Here is a 16,582-nt window from a genome sequence, read left to right as displayed (position 1 = left end):
CTGGGGTTAGGCATGACTCAAAGACAAGGCTAGCTCACATGCACAGCAAACCTTTGCTGGGGTTAGGCATGACTCAAAGACAAGGCTAGCTCACAAGCCCAGGAAACCTTTGTATTAGTAGCTGTTGTGAATAGTGCTCAGAAGCTTGGTGGTCTAAAGAAGGGGAGATTTGCTCTCCCAGTCCCAGAGGACAAACCCCAGAAGCAAGGGGTCCCTGGGCTGTGCCCCTTCTGAAGAACCGTGTTCAGATTTCTCCTTGCCTCTCTCAGCTTCTGGGGGCTTACAGGTGGCTCTTAGCTGTGGCCCTATGACTCCCATCTCTGCCTCTGTTTTGACATGGCCTTTCCCATGATGTCTGGGTCCTTTCTTTTTCAAGGACAAGATTGGTTCATAAACATGTAAGTCCTTTGTATTGGTTTCCAAGTCCAGTTAGACATAAAATGTCTGCTTGTGGGCTTCAGTGGGGAAGGAGATGAAGGAGGATCTGTGGCGTGCAGTTCTATGTTGTATCTGCAGCTTTCTGGGGTAGAATTGGAACGGACAGTCTTTTAAACGGTGGCCACTGAACCCAGTGATTCGTCCCACAAAGCTAATCTGTGATTCTCCACACACAGAATGCCACGCAGTCTGAACTCAGTTGTGAAGGTAGCGGACGATCTCTTGGTTGTGAGTCTAGCCTATATCCTATATAATACATGTCTGAGTGAGGCACTAGTCTAGAGCATGGAAAGGGAAGAGGGCTTCTAGAAGGTCCATTTGCACAAAGGATCCAGAAAATCAGACGGGAGCACAGCTCAGGGACCCTTTGCTTCTGGGGTCTGTCCTCTGGGACCAGGAGAGCAAATCTCCACTGCTTTAGGCACCAAGCTTGTGGTCATTTGTCACAGCAGCAACTAGTACAAAGGTTTCCTGTGCTTGTGAGCTAGAAGATCTCAGTCCTGTGGAAGGCAAGAGGCAGATGACAAGCATGACCCTTCAGCTCAGGGTTTCAATCCTGGGTGGCATGCCACTTAGAGCCCGCCTGTGGTCTCTTGCCGGGTCTCAGGCAGAAGGTGAGTTGAGAATTAAAGCTAAGGTACCAGAGACATCACAGTTAAGTGAGACAGCATAGCCTGTGCAAGTGTTCTCAGGCTAAAACAGTGTATGTGTATGTGTATATGCGTGTGTGTGTTTGTGTGTATATATCTGTATATATATGTATAGGTATATGCACCTCTTTGTGCATGTGTAGAGGAAAGTGTCAGGACCTTCCTGTAACTCCCCCATCTTTTTTCTCTTGTGGCTCCATCTCTCCTTGTGCCTGAAGTTTGCTGTCTCAGCTAGGTGGACTGGCTGCTAAACTGGAACTCTGCCTGCCTGCCTGTCCTCACTTCCCAAGTGCTTGTGTTACAAGCATGTGTGGCCATGTCTGGCTTTTACTAGATGCTGGGGTTTCAAACCCCTACACTTGTGCTTACACAGCAAGCACGCTTACCCACTGAGCCATATAGTATCCCCTTCCATCTCTGAAGTTTTCACACCTCTCAGCCAAGGAAAGCTAGAACGTTTGGAGAAGCTCGGATTTGCCCCTCCAGTGGTTCCACTGCTGACGCGCAGGGCCCAGCCAAATACCTTTCTGCCCACTGGGATGTGGCAGCATTTTGACAGACTTGGTTCTAGTCAGTGGAAATGACCACTGTGCTCAGTGACATGGCATCGCAAGGAGACTGAGCAGCTTCCAACAGGAACAACAGCGGAGACGTCATTGAGCGGGTGTGGAGTTTAAGCATCCACTTAAGAGATGTCGGAGTCTCACCATATGGCAGGTAACTGGGACACAAGGTAGGTTCATTTGATGTGGACAAAATGCATTGTGGTGTGCACTTTGGAAAGCTCTTCAGGGACTGGGCCTTTGTTTGAACAGAAACAAAGTGGAACAGAATTTCATTCTACAGGCCTGTTAGATTTGGAGGCTGGGACTCTATATAGCATAGCATAGGTATGCAGGTGTATGAGGCTTCAAGTGTTGCCCAGAGGCCTGCAAAAATGACTTCACACTTGCTCACTTTCTTATTTTTGTTTTAATTTGAAAAATTTTATTGGAAAATTAAAAAGGCTTATTATGTATATGTTATTTTGAAATATATATGTCTGCAAATATATACATATACACACACAATCTGTATATATATTTGGGTATATAATATTATATGGTTATATATTTATAGATGTATAGTATATGCCACATTTTAAAAAATCTATCCAGTGATGGACATCTGTGTAAATACCATTTCTTGGCAACTGTGAGCAAGACTGCAGTAAACTTGGCAATGCATATATCTCTTTGATGCAGTGACTTCAGTTTCTCTAGGTCTGTCTGCTAAAGAGCTTGTTAAATCACACACACACACACACACACACACACACACACACACATATGTTCTCTCTATACCCCCTCCCCCTGCACACATACACACACATGTGGAATGGCTAAATTGAGTCTATTCACATAAGAATAACATGGCATTTTTTTTGTGAGTGTAAAAACCCTTAAAATCCCCTGTCTTATCAATTTTCAAGAAAATATACAGAAACCACAAAAGTCTCTTCAACACCAAGGCAATCCTGGCCCAGGGGAATAGGTTGGAGGCATTATAATGTTGAAATTTAAAGCATACCGTGAAGTTATAGGGATAGCAAGCTTCTGACAGGCCGATAGACAGAGTACAGAACCTAGGAAGAAGCCTGCACACTGCTCTCTGGCTTCTCTTCAGCAGTGTCAGCAGGAATATTTCCTAGGGGAGGGACGGTCTCATCAGTAAGTGGCACTGAGGTAAATGGACCCCCCCCCCATATGTAGAGGAAAGAAACCATATCACACACCATCTCACACCCGTATCAAAAGCGATAAAGACCAAAGTGTGAGACCACACCAAACTGAGTAGTTACTAGAAAACTCCTTTAAACACTGGTCTGGGCAAGGGGTTTTTGGACTCTGACCCCCAAATAATAGACAACCAAAGAAATATCAACAAATATGATTCCATCAAACCCCAAATCTGTGCTACAAGGGAAGCTGTCTACAGAGGGGAGGGAAAGCCTACCGAGCAGAAGAAAACATTCATAGGCCAATCATTCACTTGGCAAAAGATTGATCTCCAGAACCTTCGAGGAACCCGGATCAGCAACACATTAACAAGAACAACAGAACCAAATAATCTGATGAGAAAATGGGAAAATGACCCAGATAGACATTTCTCAAAAAAATAAATCAGCTCCATGGGAAAAATTTAAACTTCACCAATCATCAGAGAAAAGCAAATAAAATGCTCAGTGGGGCCTCTCATGCAAGTTAGAATGGCTATGAACAAAAAGGCGAAGATAATCAATATGGGCATAGGGTCCAGAGAAAGGAGCGCTCCCATGTACTGGGCATGTAAAGGAATTAGCTGTTACACAAAAGAGAATGGTAGTTTCTGAAAGCGCTAGAAACGGACTGTCCAGGTGCTTTAACAAGCTTCCCACTGGATTTCCCTTGAGGAACTGAAGTCGGTATGTCAAAGAAATATCAAAACTCCCAATTTTATTGCAGTACTGTCCATAGCAGCCAAGAAATGGAAAAAAAACCTATATGTCCATCACTGAGTGAATGGATAAAGAATTTGGGGGATAAGACCCAGTGGCATATATTTCAGCCACAAAGAGTGAAATTCTGCTATGTGTGGCAACAGGGATGGAATTTGAGGATATTAGGTTCAGTGATGTAAGTCCTGCAGAGAAAGGCACTGTATGCTCTCATAGATGGGGCTGAAAAGCTGACCTCAAAGAAACAGGGTATGGGATAGTAGTTATCAGGCCCTGGGGAGCGTCCAGATATGAAAGGGATGGAGGACAGTGGGTGGTGGGCACAGCTGGCTGTGAGCGGCTTCTTACATCCTGGAGCGGAGCAGTGAGATGCTATTGGTGATAGCCATTAACTAAAGAGCCAGCAGGGAGGACTTTGCATAGGCAACACAGAGGGATGCTAAACAGATATACCAGTTTCTCAAATCTGATCATGACACATTGTTTTCATGTATTGAGAGTGACTGTGCACTGCAGACATAGGTTCAATTACTACATGCCAGTTAAAAACACTGTTTAAGAAGACTGTGATGGGGGCCAAGGAAGCGGCTCAGAGGTCAAGGGCGTGCATTGCTTTTGCAGAGGACCTACATTTTCAGCACTCATGTGAGATGGCTCACAGTCACCCATAACGTCAGCTCCCGGGGATCTGATGCCCACTTCTGCAGATACCTGTACTCATGCACACAAACGCACCCTCCCATTCACACACTGTTAAAACTGAAATCCTAAGAAGGATGCAGTCCGTTCTTCCTAACTCCAGTTTACTCTGTACTGCAATAGACTTTCTAAGTGTATTCTGCTGATGTAACCAGAAACTCTACTCTCGGCCATCCCTTCAATCCCTGACTCCCTGCTGCCTCTGGGCATGCTACTCTCCACGTGTATGAGTTAGGGTCACAGACTCAGTGCATAATACCCATGGGGTTTGTCTACTCTATCTCAACTAACAGATTTATTTATTTTTTCCATTTTAAGGCTGAATAATGTTTCAATGTGCGAATATTCCATGCTTCACTTTTTTTTATTTCACCCACTGACAACTACTTCATTTAACCTTTTAAACTGGCTACTGTGAGCAGTGCTGCATGAATGTGAGGGTGCAGCTGTCTCCTTGACACACTGACCTTATTCCCATCTGGCTGGATAATCGATAGTGGGCCTATTGCATCGCACTGTAGCTTCATTTTAAACTTAAGCACAAGCTACGCCGACCACAGCATCACATCCTGCGGCCCAGTGTTTGCCAAACTCGAATAGTTTATATGGCAAGATGCCAGATCATACTAAACTGTGGATGGGTCCATGTATCTGTGGAGGGGCCTGAGATATTGTACTTCTAACAAGCTCCCCCAAGTCCCCAGCGGGTGAGGAGAGTCTGAGGACACGGTGTGCACATAGTCTGTGGACTTATTGCCCCTTGGGAAATGACTTCAGCAGCTCCCCCATTTGCTAGACTGCATTGGCAATGTTTCCTTATCAATTTACTGGAAATCCCCGTCATTTACAAATGCTATATATTTTTTTGTTCTTTAAAGATAAAGTCTACCCACACTCTATAAAGTTCATATTTGGACTTCCTGTAGTACAAACTTCTTTTCCTGGTAGTACTAACACCATTGGTGGTGAAACCCCAAGTGCAGACCTGTTGGAAGCAAGAAATCCATCTTGTTAGAGGGAGCTGGGCTACTTATAAGGCAGATAACGTTCTGCAGCTTGCTGAATTGATGGAGTGAGGCACCGGGACTCAGACTCACCTATTTTTCATTCTTTGAATGAAGTCTATCTTCTGAATTACATGAGCTGTGTGAAGCAGGGAAAGAGAGCAATGGTTCTGGAAACAAAAACAGAGTTCTTATCTTTTAATACAGAAGAGAGTGCCTCAGGATATTATTATTTGTGATTTATGGGGTGCATAGCAATATGACCAGTGTTTCACCATAGCTGACAGAGGACTCTGACCCTCTGCCTTTGATGAACTCTTGTAGTTTCCCAGGGGCAATTTCCCACTGCAGGATAGCTACTGCATCACAAAATTCTGACTTGAAAAAAAACATACTGAATGAGCTACTAGTAAACTCAGCTCCTGTTCTCTCCTGATCATAGATTTAGTCTGCAACCATCCAAAATTCCTCAACCTTCTTTCTGCTAACAGGTTAGGACTATCATACTGGCTCTCAAGATTTATTCATCCATGAAATATCTTTGAGTGTGTCTATTAGTTAATTTTGACTGGGATTAAGGACATGACTTACCTGGATACATTTAATCCCAGCACTTGGGAAGCAGAGACAGGTGGATCTTTGAGTTTGAGATGGGCCTGGTCTATTGAGAGTATCCCAGGACAGCTAGGACTACACAGAGAAACTCTATCTCAAAAAAACCTAAAACAAAACAGTGTTTGCCACACCATGAGGTATGGGTCCTCTGCACCCACATAAAGACAGCAGAGTGCAGCAGTGAGGTGAGCACCCACGATCCCAGTGCTGAGGAAGTGGAGACAGATGCCTTTCTGGGACATGCTGGCCAGCCAGTCTAGTTGATTTGGTGAATTCAGATCCTTGTCTCAATAAACATAGCGGAGAAGGATGGAGAAGGAAACCTTGATGTTAAACTCTAGCCTCTGCGTGTAGATAGACACACGTGCACCCTCAAATGCACATGTGTGCACACACACGCACATGTACATGTGCATACATGTACCCACTTACGCATATGTGAAAAGACACACGCACATACACACACACACACACACACACACACAACATGCACCACCCCATGAGTACATAGACATACATTACACACAAAATATTACTGAGAACTCAAATTTCTGAGTTCTGACTATATATATCAGGTTATATTAGCAAGAGCAAACTATGCAGATAAGTGAAATCAACCAAACAAACAAAATAGAAGACAGACTGCCACCTTTGTCTCCTTCCTTCCTGTCTTCCTGATTTTCCAAAACTTTATCTTGATCTAATTTCAGGCTTACACACAAATCACAAGAACAGACCAAACACTTTTAAATTTAATCCTGAATTTAACCATATTTGCCTCCTCTTTCTCTTGTGTATGCATCTATGTTTAAATGTTATTTTCTGACTTGCTCAAGAAACATACATATCCCTTTATGCATACATACTCTCATGAATATTCTTAGGAGTATGACATATTCTTGTATAACCATGGTGCAGTTACCCAAGTCAACAAACTAAATTAATGATACTATTACATCCATAGACACATCAGAATTTGTCAATTATTTTAGTAATGTCCTCCAAGCACATTAAAACATACTTTCCTTTGGCTCAGGGTCCAGGCGCGGCTCAGGCATTGTATATAGATGTCCTGTTTCTTTTTTTGCTTCCTTAACCCCAATCATCAAGCCAGTCACTCTCTGTTTCACAGAGAGGGTAAATTCTTGACCTTTGGAGATTTCGTGGAAGCTGAGCAGACAAATGTTATTTTAACAAGCAACTGTAAAAACCAGTGCTGGAGCCCCAAGGTTGAGTTCTGAGAATACTAAAGTTATAAAAATAAGGCAATTATTATGAAAGTTGTAAAAAAAATACAGTTATTATGAAAAGACACAGAAATGAATCAAGTCAAAGTAAAAGTCCTCCCTCTAGTCCTTGATTTCATCTGAATAGAGTTAAAGATTTTGGTACATGGTTTCAGATATTTATCTCTGTGCATAAAATATATGAAATTATAGTATGTCCCTCTTAAAGCAAAAATGGGGCCATACCATAAATATTATTCTGTAATTTTCTTCTTGAAATTACACTAGCATGCTGTACAGCCATTTCAGAGTGGACTTTTCCATTCATTTACAGACCCCTGGTCTGCGCCAAGCTCCCCTGCCTTGCCCTTGGTGCCAGCTCTGACTTATTGAGAACACTTGGAAACAGCCTTGTTCTCAGCTAGGTGTTCAAGCACCAAGGGGAATTTGGAATGCAAAGCCTTTCTGGTGTTTTGACTCTTTCTGCCTTCTTTTTAGTGACAGACAGAGAACCTTCCCTTAATTTACGTCTATTTGTGGGAAACCTCCCAGGGAGGGGGGCTTACTTGGAAAACCTTGATCATACTTGGGTGTTGTACCCTTGACACCAACCCATCTTCCAGGTTGAAAACAAAGTATTAAAAAAATGCTCAAAACATTTTCACTCATTGACATCTGTTTCTTGACAGTACTGGACACACACACACACACACAACTTTGTAAAGTTTCTACGATCCCATGCTCCCACCTCGGGTGTTGATTTCTAGCTATTCGGATAGTCTTTGATCTGTATCCCATATTAGAAGCACAGCTGTTCTCCAGATCTTGGAGGACTTTACCGGGTTCCTGCAACTCTTGGCCCAGCCTCTTTAGGAAGCTAAGTGCTGGTGTGAGCTGCCTTTTCTGTGGTCCCTGTCTGTTTTCCTCTGGCCCTTTCTGACCTTCAACTTGATGTGTTCTTTACTCACCCTGGCCTTATGGTGCTTTTAAACCCAGAGGCCATGAGCTGGTGAAGAACCCAAGTTATATGTGCACTTGATGGCCATATTAGTGGCTTTCCCATTTCGCTTCTCCTCAATAGCCTTTGGCCTTGAAAGCTCTTTGGAGCAGGGTCTGTGTGTGTATAACTGCCTTCCTGCTCTTGTTGGGCAAAATCGGAGCAGTGATTGAGTCCTTCCCATCCCTATGGCCCTGCAGAGTAATAACATTTATCACACTCCTTGTTTAAGCCCTTTAGAGAATGACATTTCACAGTGTAATTTTGCGCCACTGATTCCCCGCCCCCAACTCCCTTTCCCCATGAGTTTTAACTTTCCCTTGTATGGGTTCACCTTTTTTTTTTTTTTCTTCCTCCTATTTTGTGTATCTATGAGAAGTTGCACAAGTCAGGCATAGTAAATGGAATTAGGTCACGCTCCCAAGTGCCCTTCACCTTAAGATTCCTGATTGTTTTTTCCTTATGAGTCGTGAGCAGACCCAAATTACCTCACCTCCAGCTGCCCTTTCCACTTTATGAAGCAAGGCACCAAGAGCAACGCTGCTCTAAAAATCCCCGGATGACCTGCAGTTTGCTCCTTTTTATTATCCCTTAAACAATGTCTCAGTAATTGAAATCTCGAGTAGCAGAGTTTTGTGATCTTGTCACTTAGTATTTAGTTATGTTTGGTTTATTTATATTGTGTCTTTAAACCCCAGAGAGGTCAGAGTCTGCCTCTGGGACCTGAGGGACCTAAACCAAGAATATCGTCATTCACTCAACAGCAAGAAGTTAAACAGGGGTCTCAGTGACCACACTTATTTGAGAGTCAGAAGGAAGAAAAGATGGAGGAGGACCAGGAACCTCAGGTCATTTCAGAAGGAGCCACAGGGGAGGTGAGCCACGGGCATTGAGATTTATACTACATGATACATTTTATTTATTTATGGGGACATGGTATCTGTTCCCCAAACCCCCGTATGGTAATTTATCAGTGAGTTCATCCTGATTTAGTAGTGCACAGAGGACACCTGCTGCTAATTCCCCTTTATTTCATATATTTCTTCTACCTTAGCTCATAAAGCGTCAACACTGCCACTTCCTTTATCATCCATCTGTATTTCCTTGCGAGCCCCACTCTCGTTGATCTATAGCACAAGCCCTCCTTCCCCACCCCTTTGTCCTCTCCTCACAGATTGCATTCCTCAGTATTGACATTTCACTCACTTGATTTATCCCAACAGCTTCCCTGATGCCAACCAGCTCATAATTCCCTTCTGGTAGCATCACTTCAAGGCCTTCCCGGTTATTTCCCTTGGCTCCTCGTATTTGTGGATGGACGCCTAAGAGATTTACCGGTGATTTGGCCTCTCTTGTAGTTTTCTGTTTGCTTAGATCCAAAGCACAGGTGCTAAGTTGCGAAGGTCCCAAGGGTCTCTGGAATTCTAGGAGACGGTAAGCTTTGTTCTTGGTGGGGAGTGCCAGGGGGCACCATCTCAAGCCTCTTGGCAGAAGGACCATCCTGGATTTGCTTCAAGGCGAATACTTGCCCTTCTGCATTCTGCAAAACCTTGTTAATCTAGTGCTCCTTAACAGAATTCCACGGAGCTTCTAGAAGGCAAGGGCTGGATAATGGACTTCGGAGGGAATTATCTTTGAAGAAGGGGAGCACACCTGTAAGAAATGCACATGAAATTTTGGTTCTTTCTCACTTCAGAACTATATGTGGGTGGTCTGACCATACTGTAGTCACAGATAGAGGTGATGAGGAGGGACACAGGGGAAAGGAAAGATTTTCTCTCCCTGAATTCTTATGTTAATGACATCAAAATATTGAATGCTATATGGTACAGTCCTTCAGCTGCCCTGATTGGCATGAGCTTTCTTGGAACAGTCATGGCTTTCCACTCAGATATTCTGTGCCATGCGTATGATGTATTAGAGACGTTCTGTAGATAAACTGCACATGTTTTAGGGTCCTGCCCATCCCTTAAAATTACATTGCCACAGAGAGCCCTTCATTCTTTTGCTGTGCTCCATAAGATATGTGAGGCTGGGGTCTCTCGGGGCTGTTAGCTGGAGACTATGATATTGATCCTGGCTTATTTCCTGATAGTAGATAAAAGATCTTTCAACTGTGAGTGCTATGGTTTGGTTTTGAAGTGTCCCCTCAAAAGGCTTATTTGTTGAAACTTGATCCTCATCTGATGACTTCCTTGTTGAGTGGAGATTGGATCACAAAGGCTGCCACTCACTCAGTGGACTATTTCATTGATGAATGAGCTGTTAGGAAGTGGGTGCTAGTTGGAGAGGTATGTCACATCCTTGGGGTAGTGCATCTCATCCCTGGACCCTTCTTTCTGTCTCTGTTTCCTGGCCCCTGTGAGGTGAGCAGCTGCCCTCTGTTATGATGTGCTCTGCTTTACCGCTGGCCCAGGGACCATGGAATGAAGCATCTAATTATGCTTGGTTTTAATGTCTACTTGCCACAAATTTGAATCACCTCAGTTAGCAGGCTCAATGGAAGGACTGTCTTGATTGCTTAGTTGACATGGGAAGATCCATCCTGATTGGAGGAGGCACCTTTGGCTAGCAGCCCAGACAAAAAAAGAGCGAGGTGGAAGGAGAGACACTTGCTGTTTGCTTGCTTGGCTTTCCCTCCAGTCTCTCTGGTGGATTTACCCTGTTGCTGCTTCTGCTGATTCCTTCACCGATGGATATCCAGGACCAGGGTCTCTGGGCTTCCACTGTAGACTAAGGACCAGCAGCTCTCCAGGAAATCTCCAGGCTTTTCTGCTCCAGTTTGAGACTGCTGAGCACCCAGCCTTGTAACAACTACCAGGATGTCAGTCTCCCTAGTGTGAGGCAGTCACCGTGGGGCTACACTGACCACTTGACTAGTGGGTTTTCAGCCTCAGATGTAAGGCTGCTGTTGGTGTTTTAATGCTTGTTAAGTTACTGCATTCTTTCCTTCATCCTGGTGGTTCTGGTCCTCTAGAGGACCCTGACCCATACACCTATGAAAAGATGAGCTTAAACATACCTTCCTCTAAGTTGGTTTGGCCAGGTCTTAATCACTGTGACCATAGCTGACAGGCACACCGAGTGAAGGACACTGGTCAACAAGCCATTTGCTGGTTCCATATTTCTGAGGAATTACTGATGGTAGAGACCCACATTGCCTTTTGCTCACTAGCATCCCCCCATCCGTGGAATAAGAGAGACCAGTGGACCTCCACATCTCAAAAGCAAATTTAAGTGGGCTTCTATTGTAGCTGGAGGAATGTGGGTAGCTATGAGGAAGAATTTCCTGGTCAAATTGCTCGCACTCTTGTATCATCCCATTCCCAACAACGCTTTCAAAATGTTTTTCCCTTGCAGGGAAGACTATAACAGGTAATTTCAGCTCATGTCTTCTGATAGGGATATATGGATTTCTGCCCTATACTAATATTCTACTGATTACTGTGTTGCCAGGCGCCTGTGATATGAGGGCAGGCTCATTGGTAGGATGGCCAAGTATAGAAAAACAAAGCAGTGACCACAGATGTCACAGGGAAAGGAAACCAGACAGCAACATTAGACAAGGAATCATTTCCTTAGCTTAAGAGGCAACAGAAAATCAAATGATTTACCCCAAACTCTACTTTTGAAAAAGAACAAAGTTTATAAAAAAAAAAAGAGATATGGTATCTCTTTTTGAGCAGTATTGCCAATATTAAATTAATCGATAGTTGAAGTCAGAAGTATGACTTGTGCATCCAAAGGACATGTCTGCTTTTCTCATCCAGCACCAGAGGGGAACCTACTGTGCGCATGCCTATGAGGACTATGAAGAGCCGAGAGAGTTAAAAAGATGCAGCATCTGCTATAGCGCTCTTGCATTTACAATCAGGTTAACAAATTCAACCAATCCTCAACAACTGAATCCCCAGAGTTCTGTGAAGAATTTAATCATCCCATCGTAAGAGGATATACCTTCTGTAGGGATATGCTTCAGGTGTTGACTGAAATGCAGGGGCTAATGCCTTTTAGTGAGAATGGATGACAGGATTTGAAGCAGAGCAGACAGACCCCCAAGAGCTGGGCTGTGGCTTTCCTTCAAATGGCTTCTTGAAGCTTTCCCTTTTAAAAGTCAGTGAGAAGTACTGACTTACCATTTATTATGGGGCATAATTTATCTGCATCGATTAAAATGATCAAGTGTGCAATGACAGCTCTTTCTATTCCAGGTAAATGTCTCCTTTGTGCTTCGCAGACAAGAGTTTCTGACACATCTCGGGAAACTCAGGAGGAGTCAGTCTTTGGGCTGCACTTTCATCCAGGAGGCGGTGTGGGATGGATTAATGGCAACTCACAATAAATTATTTATCAGATAATAAGTGTGATAATTGTCCTTATTTATCATCGCTATAACTTGCCTTGTTCTCCTGTCATGTGCTCCATCAAGCCCTCCCCACAGATTTGCTGGCTAAAATAGACAGCCAGAAGGTCATTCCAACAGTTTTTACTCATAATGACACCCTGATTATCTCTTAATTGAGAAATGTAAACTAGAGGCTCTGGAAGTAATGTGAGTGACCCTTGAATTTCTAACACAGTGAAGAGAGTCACTCTGAACCTTATTCATTCTGCCACCAAGCACAACGTGCGGTCTTTTTTGATGTGCTTCTAAATTAATTGAAAATAACTTTTTTCTTTTTTTTTCTGGGGGAGAAGAAAATCAAAACCAACCCCCAAAGCCAACCCATATGCCTGAATTTGCTGCAAAAGAAAAAGTGGAGCTGGAACGTACCTTTCACTCTCTACTGTCCTTCTGGCAGCTAATCTATTGAAGCTTAATTGTGATTATCCACCAGGTCCAGGCCTGGGGAGGAATACTGATTACTGCTACGTGCCTTTCCAGGGGCAAGACTGTGGATTGAGTCTGTTGCAAAGTTTCAAGTAAATTTATTTCTATTGGCAGCTGTAATGGATCATTGGTCATGGGCTATTTCTGGATTTGGTGCAACGGGAGAAAATAATTCCAACTTCCTTGTACAGAGTTCTTTAAAGATTGTCACTGTAAATGAAAATATTACAAAAGTAAGTTGGGACACGTTTATGCCTCTCTGCTTTTGGGTCAGATCTGTGGTCCTGAAAGACTTGGCTTATTTTTCTTAGGGTTTACATCTCTGTCTAGAAGTCTATGTTCAGCTGTATAGACACATCTTTTCCAAAGGTCCTTCCTGGGAATTGGGCTTTAGTTTGCATATTCCGTCCCCTTCAAGACTATGTGTTAAAGGCTTGGTCCTTAGGGTGGTACTATGAAGGGATGGTGGAACCTTTTTATCCAGCCACACCTACCACCATGATCAATCAAGGCCAATCAACCATGGACTGGAGCCTCAAAAGTGGTGAGCCTTTTTTTCTTTATAAGTTAATTATCTAAGGTATTTTGTTATAGTGATGAATTGTTTTTCAGGCAAAAATAACCCCATATAACACTGTCTTTTCTTTCCTCCCTCTTCTACTCACCCTTCAAATTCACAGCTCAGACATAACGCTCCCCTATTGCTCAGTTACACACGAGTATACCATCTCCCTTAGTTCACAGTCTCTTTGGATCGTGATGCCTTCATGAGACCCATGGACAAATTCCTTTAACATGGCTTAAAATAGTAAGCACGGACTGTCTTATGTGGTGTTCGGGAGTCAGAAATTTTGGAGCACTCGTGGTAGCCCTGGCATAGGGTCTGGGGCTGCAGTCACGATGTTGGCGGAGCTATAGTTATCTGAAGACTTCACGTGATGTTTCCAAAAGAGTATCTGTAGGTACTGCATTCATTAGTGCACGCATCCCTCCATGGGTTGCTTAGTGGTCTCACAACACGGCAGCTGGCTTTCCCCACAGCAAGTCATCCAACACAGCAAGGGAGAAGCTTCAGTGCTGCTCATGACCTTGGCAGTCACACCCTGTCAGGTCCACAGGTTAGCTCTATTTATTGTGAGAGGAAAGTACCCCAGGGCAGGAAAACCAGGCAGCAGGAATCAAGGGGGACCATGCAGGAAGCAGGCTACCACAGATGTGTAGCTGCACTTATTCTACATTCCTTTACTTTCCTGCTCCTGCTGTGCTAGAAGGTGAGGGAGGTAGAAGAGGGAAGTTGGGACTCGCTCAGCTGATAGGAACAGCAAGGTCCATCGTTTTGTTACAAGAGTTACATTGGGGAAACAACTCTCCCAAAACCGCCATGGTTAAGGCGGTTGGAAGTTCAGTTCATCCTCTTGGCAAATCAACTTTGTGATTTCCACTCTGAGTATCCTAAAACTGTCTTGTGAAGAGCTTCCTCGAAATGTTCTGTGATTAAACTTGGAGGCTGACAACAATCACTTGATGCCTCTCTCAACCCCTGCATTAGAGATCCTCCTGTTTCTTCTTACTATTATTAGATAATTTCACACATTTATACAACACACATGGGCTACTCTCACCCCCAGTCCCCATGCTTTTCCATCTTCTTACAGCCTCTTTCATCCCCTCCTCCCCACAAATCTCACTCATGTTCTTGTCTATTGATTTCGTTTTGTCATCATGGTGGTTTGAATGAGAATGGCCTCCGTAGGCTCGTGTATTTGAATGCTTGGTGAAACTCTTTTAGGAAGGATGAAGAGGTGTGGCCTTGGAAGAGAGGTGTGCCACTGGCTGTGAGGTTTCAGAAATCGACTCCAGCTCCAGCATCCCACTTTTGGCTTCCAATTTGTGTGAGTTTTCAGCTCCTGCTCCAGCACCATGCCTGATTGCGGTCATGCTCCCCACCACGATGGTGCTGGACTCACCCTCTGACACTGTCAGCTATCCCTTAATTAGATGTTTTCTTTAATATGTTGCCCTGGTATGGCGTCTCTTCACAGCAATAGCAAAGTAACTAAAGCGGTGACCTACTGGGTTTATTTAAGACTGTCTGTACGACTGTGGGGATAGTTGGATGGAGCCTGGTGTGATCAACAATAAGTACACAACTAAAGACAGTGCCTTTTCCTTTCCTAGAATCTGTCAGTGGGTAATAGTTCAGTAGTAAAGCAAAGGGCCTTGTGAGCCCTGATTCCTTCCATGACTGGTTGGTGATGGGGCTGACCTTATGTGGGTCCAGAGCAGGTGAGAACAGTTGTGAGTTAATGATTGCAAAACATTTGTATAATCCTTCACCCTATCTTCCAGCTCCTACAATTCTCCCACTCCCTCTTCTGCGATGTTCCCTGAGCCTTTGAGGGTGTGGTATAAATGTCCTGTCTTTGGGTAAACTCACAACTTGTCACTTATACTAAGCATCTCAGCAGTCATTGGCCATTGAACATTTTAAACACTCTCTGAGGGAGGCCGAGAGCAGTGTTTGTCTATGTGTACAAGCATAGCTCTTTGGAAGGCAATTTGATGGGGTGTCGACTTAGTTAAATATCAATCATAAGTTCCCTACTTGAGATGGTTTTAACAGTACTTTTCAAACTCATCTGTCCACAAATATGATTTTGTTTTTGTCAAATAATACCCCCAAGCAAGTGCTTGGGGAGGTATCCATTTTGAATCACTAGTTTAAACCGATAAATGTTCTCATTCTGCATTATTTCCAAAAGGGTTTAACCTGCTGTGCGGCTGAAGTAACCCTGTTTTATCTAGCTTGGATCATAGATGTTTTGACCTTGTAGGGCCATCTTATAATTCATCTTATAACTACAACACTGAACCCAATAACACACTTGCTTGCTGGAGACCCCCCCATCACCCACCTTCTTCTCAGCGCTCTCAGAACACCCACTTTTGGGTTTTTCTATCCTTATCTGAAATCTTTATTGGACCTGGCCTCAAAGACTTTCAAAGACCATTAACCTCCTTCCCCGAGAAGGAGAAGATTTTCTTCACCTACATATAAACCCGGAGAAGCATTGCTCTGCTGAGAGTAAGCATCCCTTCGCTGGTGTGTTTTATGGCTGAAGTGTTTGTCTTGGTATGTTAGCCTCCGGGGCATAGCCATTTCTTCTTATGAGCCTGGTGTAGCACTCAGTACACTGTCAGCACTCAACCCGAAATAAATCATCATCATAATAGTTATAAACATAAATCAAGGGAGCACAGTTCCACTTATTTATGGCCTTACAGGAGAAGCACAATGGAAAAAGCAGTTACTTATCATGAGATTATCCTATATCATTCCCAAGCAAATGTCACGCTGCCCGCTAGCCTGTAACTAGGTAACCCCCACAATTCCATGGTGCCAGAGGCAAGAGATGTGAGGCTAGGAGCTCATGTTTCCTAAGTTTGTATAATTAAAATCTGAATTTCTAGGGCTTATTAAGATAATATTTAACATATAATTATCTTGACATTTTAAAAAGGAAATGCGTTTAAGACAAATTATGTGGTAATGTTTAATCACAAAAACCTCCTGGCTCTGCTCATTTCTTCAAAGGTCCGCTCTCTCTGATTTCCAAGGTGAGCCTATAGCTTAATAAAGAGTTTT

At 43.6% G+C, this 16,582-nt stretch overlaps 1 long non-coding RNA gene across 1 annotated transcript in view; it reads left to right on the top strand.

The window, feature by feature from the left end:
• Positions 1-12,459, top strand: part of LOC110290712 — a 16,350-nt gene extending 3,891 nt beyond the window's left edge. The window contains exons 2-3 of the long non-coding RNA XR_002377501.1: positions 8,804-8,980; positions 12,317-12,459. This is a non-coding gene — a long non-coding RNA (uncharacterized LOC110290712). The remainder of the gene's footprint in view (positions 1-8,803; positions 8,981-12,316) is intronic.
• Positions 12,460-16,582: the final 4,123 nt, after the last annotated feature.

This window comes from Mus caroli, chromosome 3 (genome assembly GCF_900094665.2).
Source record: "Mus caroli chromosome 3, CAROLI_EIJ_v1.1, whole genome shotgun sequence".
In the NCBI taxonomy this organism is placed as follows: Eukaryota; Metazoa; Chordata; class Mammalia; order Rodentia; family Muridae; genus Mus; species Mus caroli.
The sequence above is the reverse complement of the archived record's forward strand: the minus strand, read 5'-3'. Positions and strand labels throughout refer to the sequence as shown.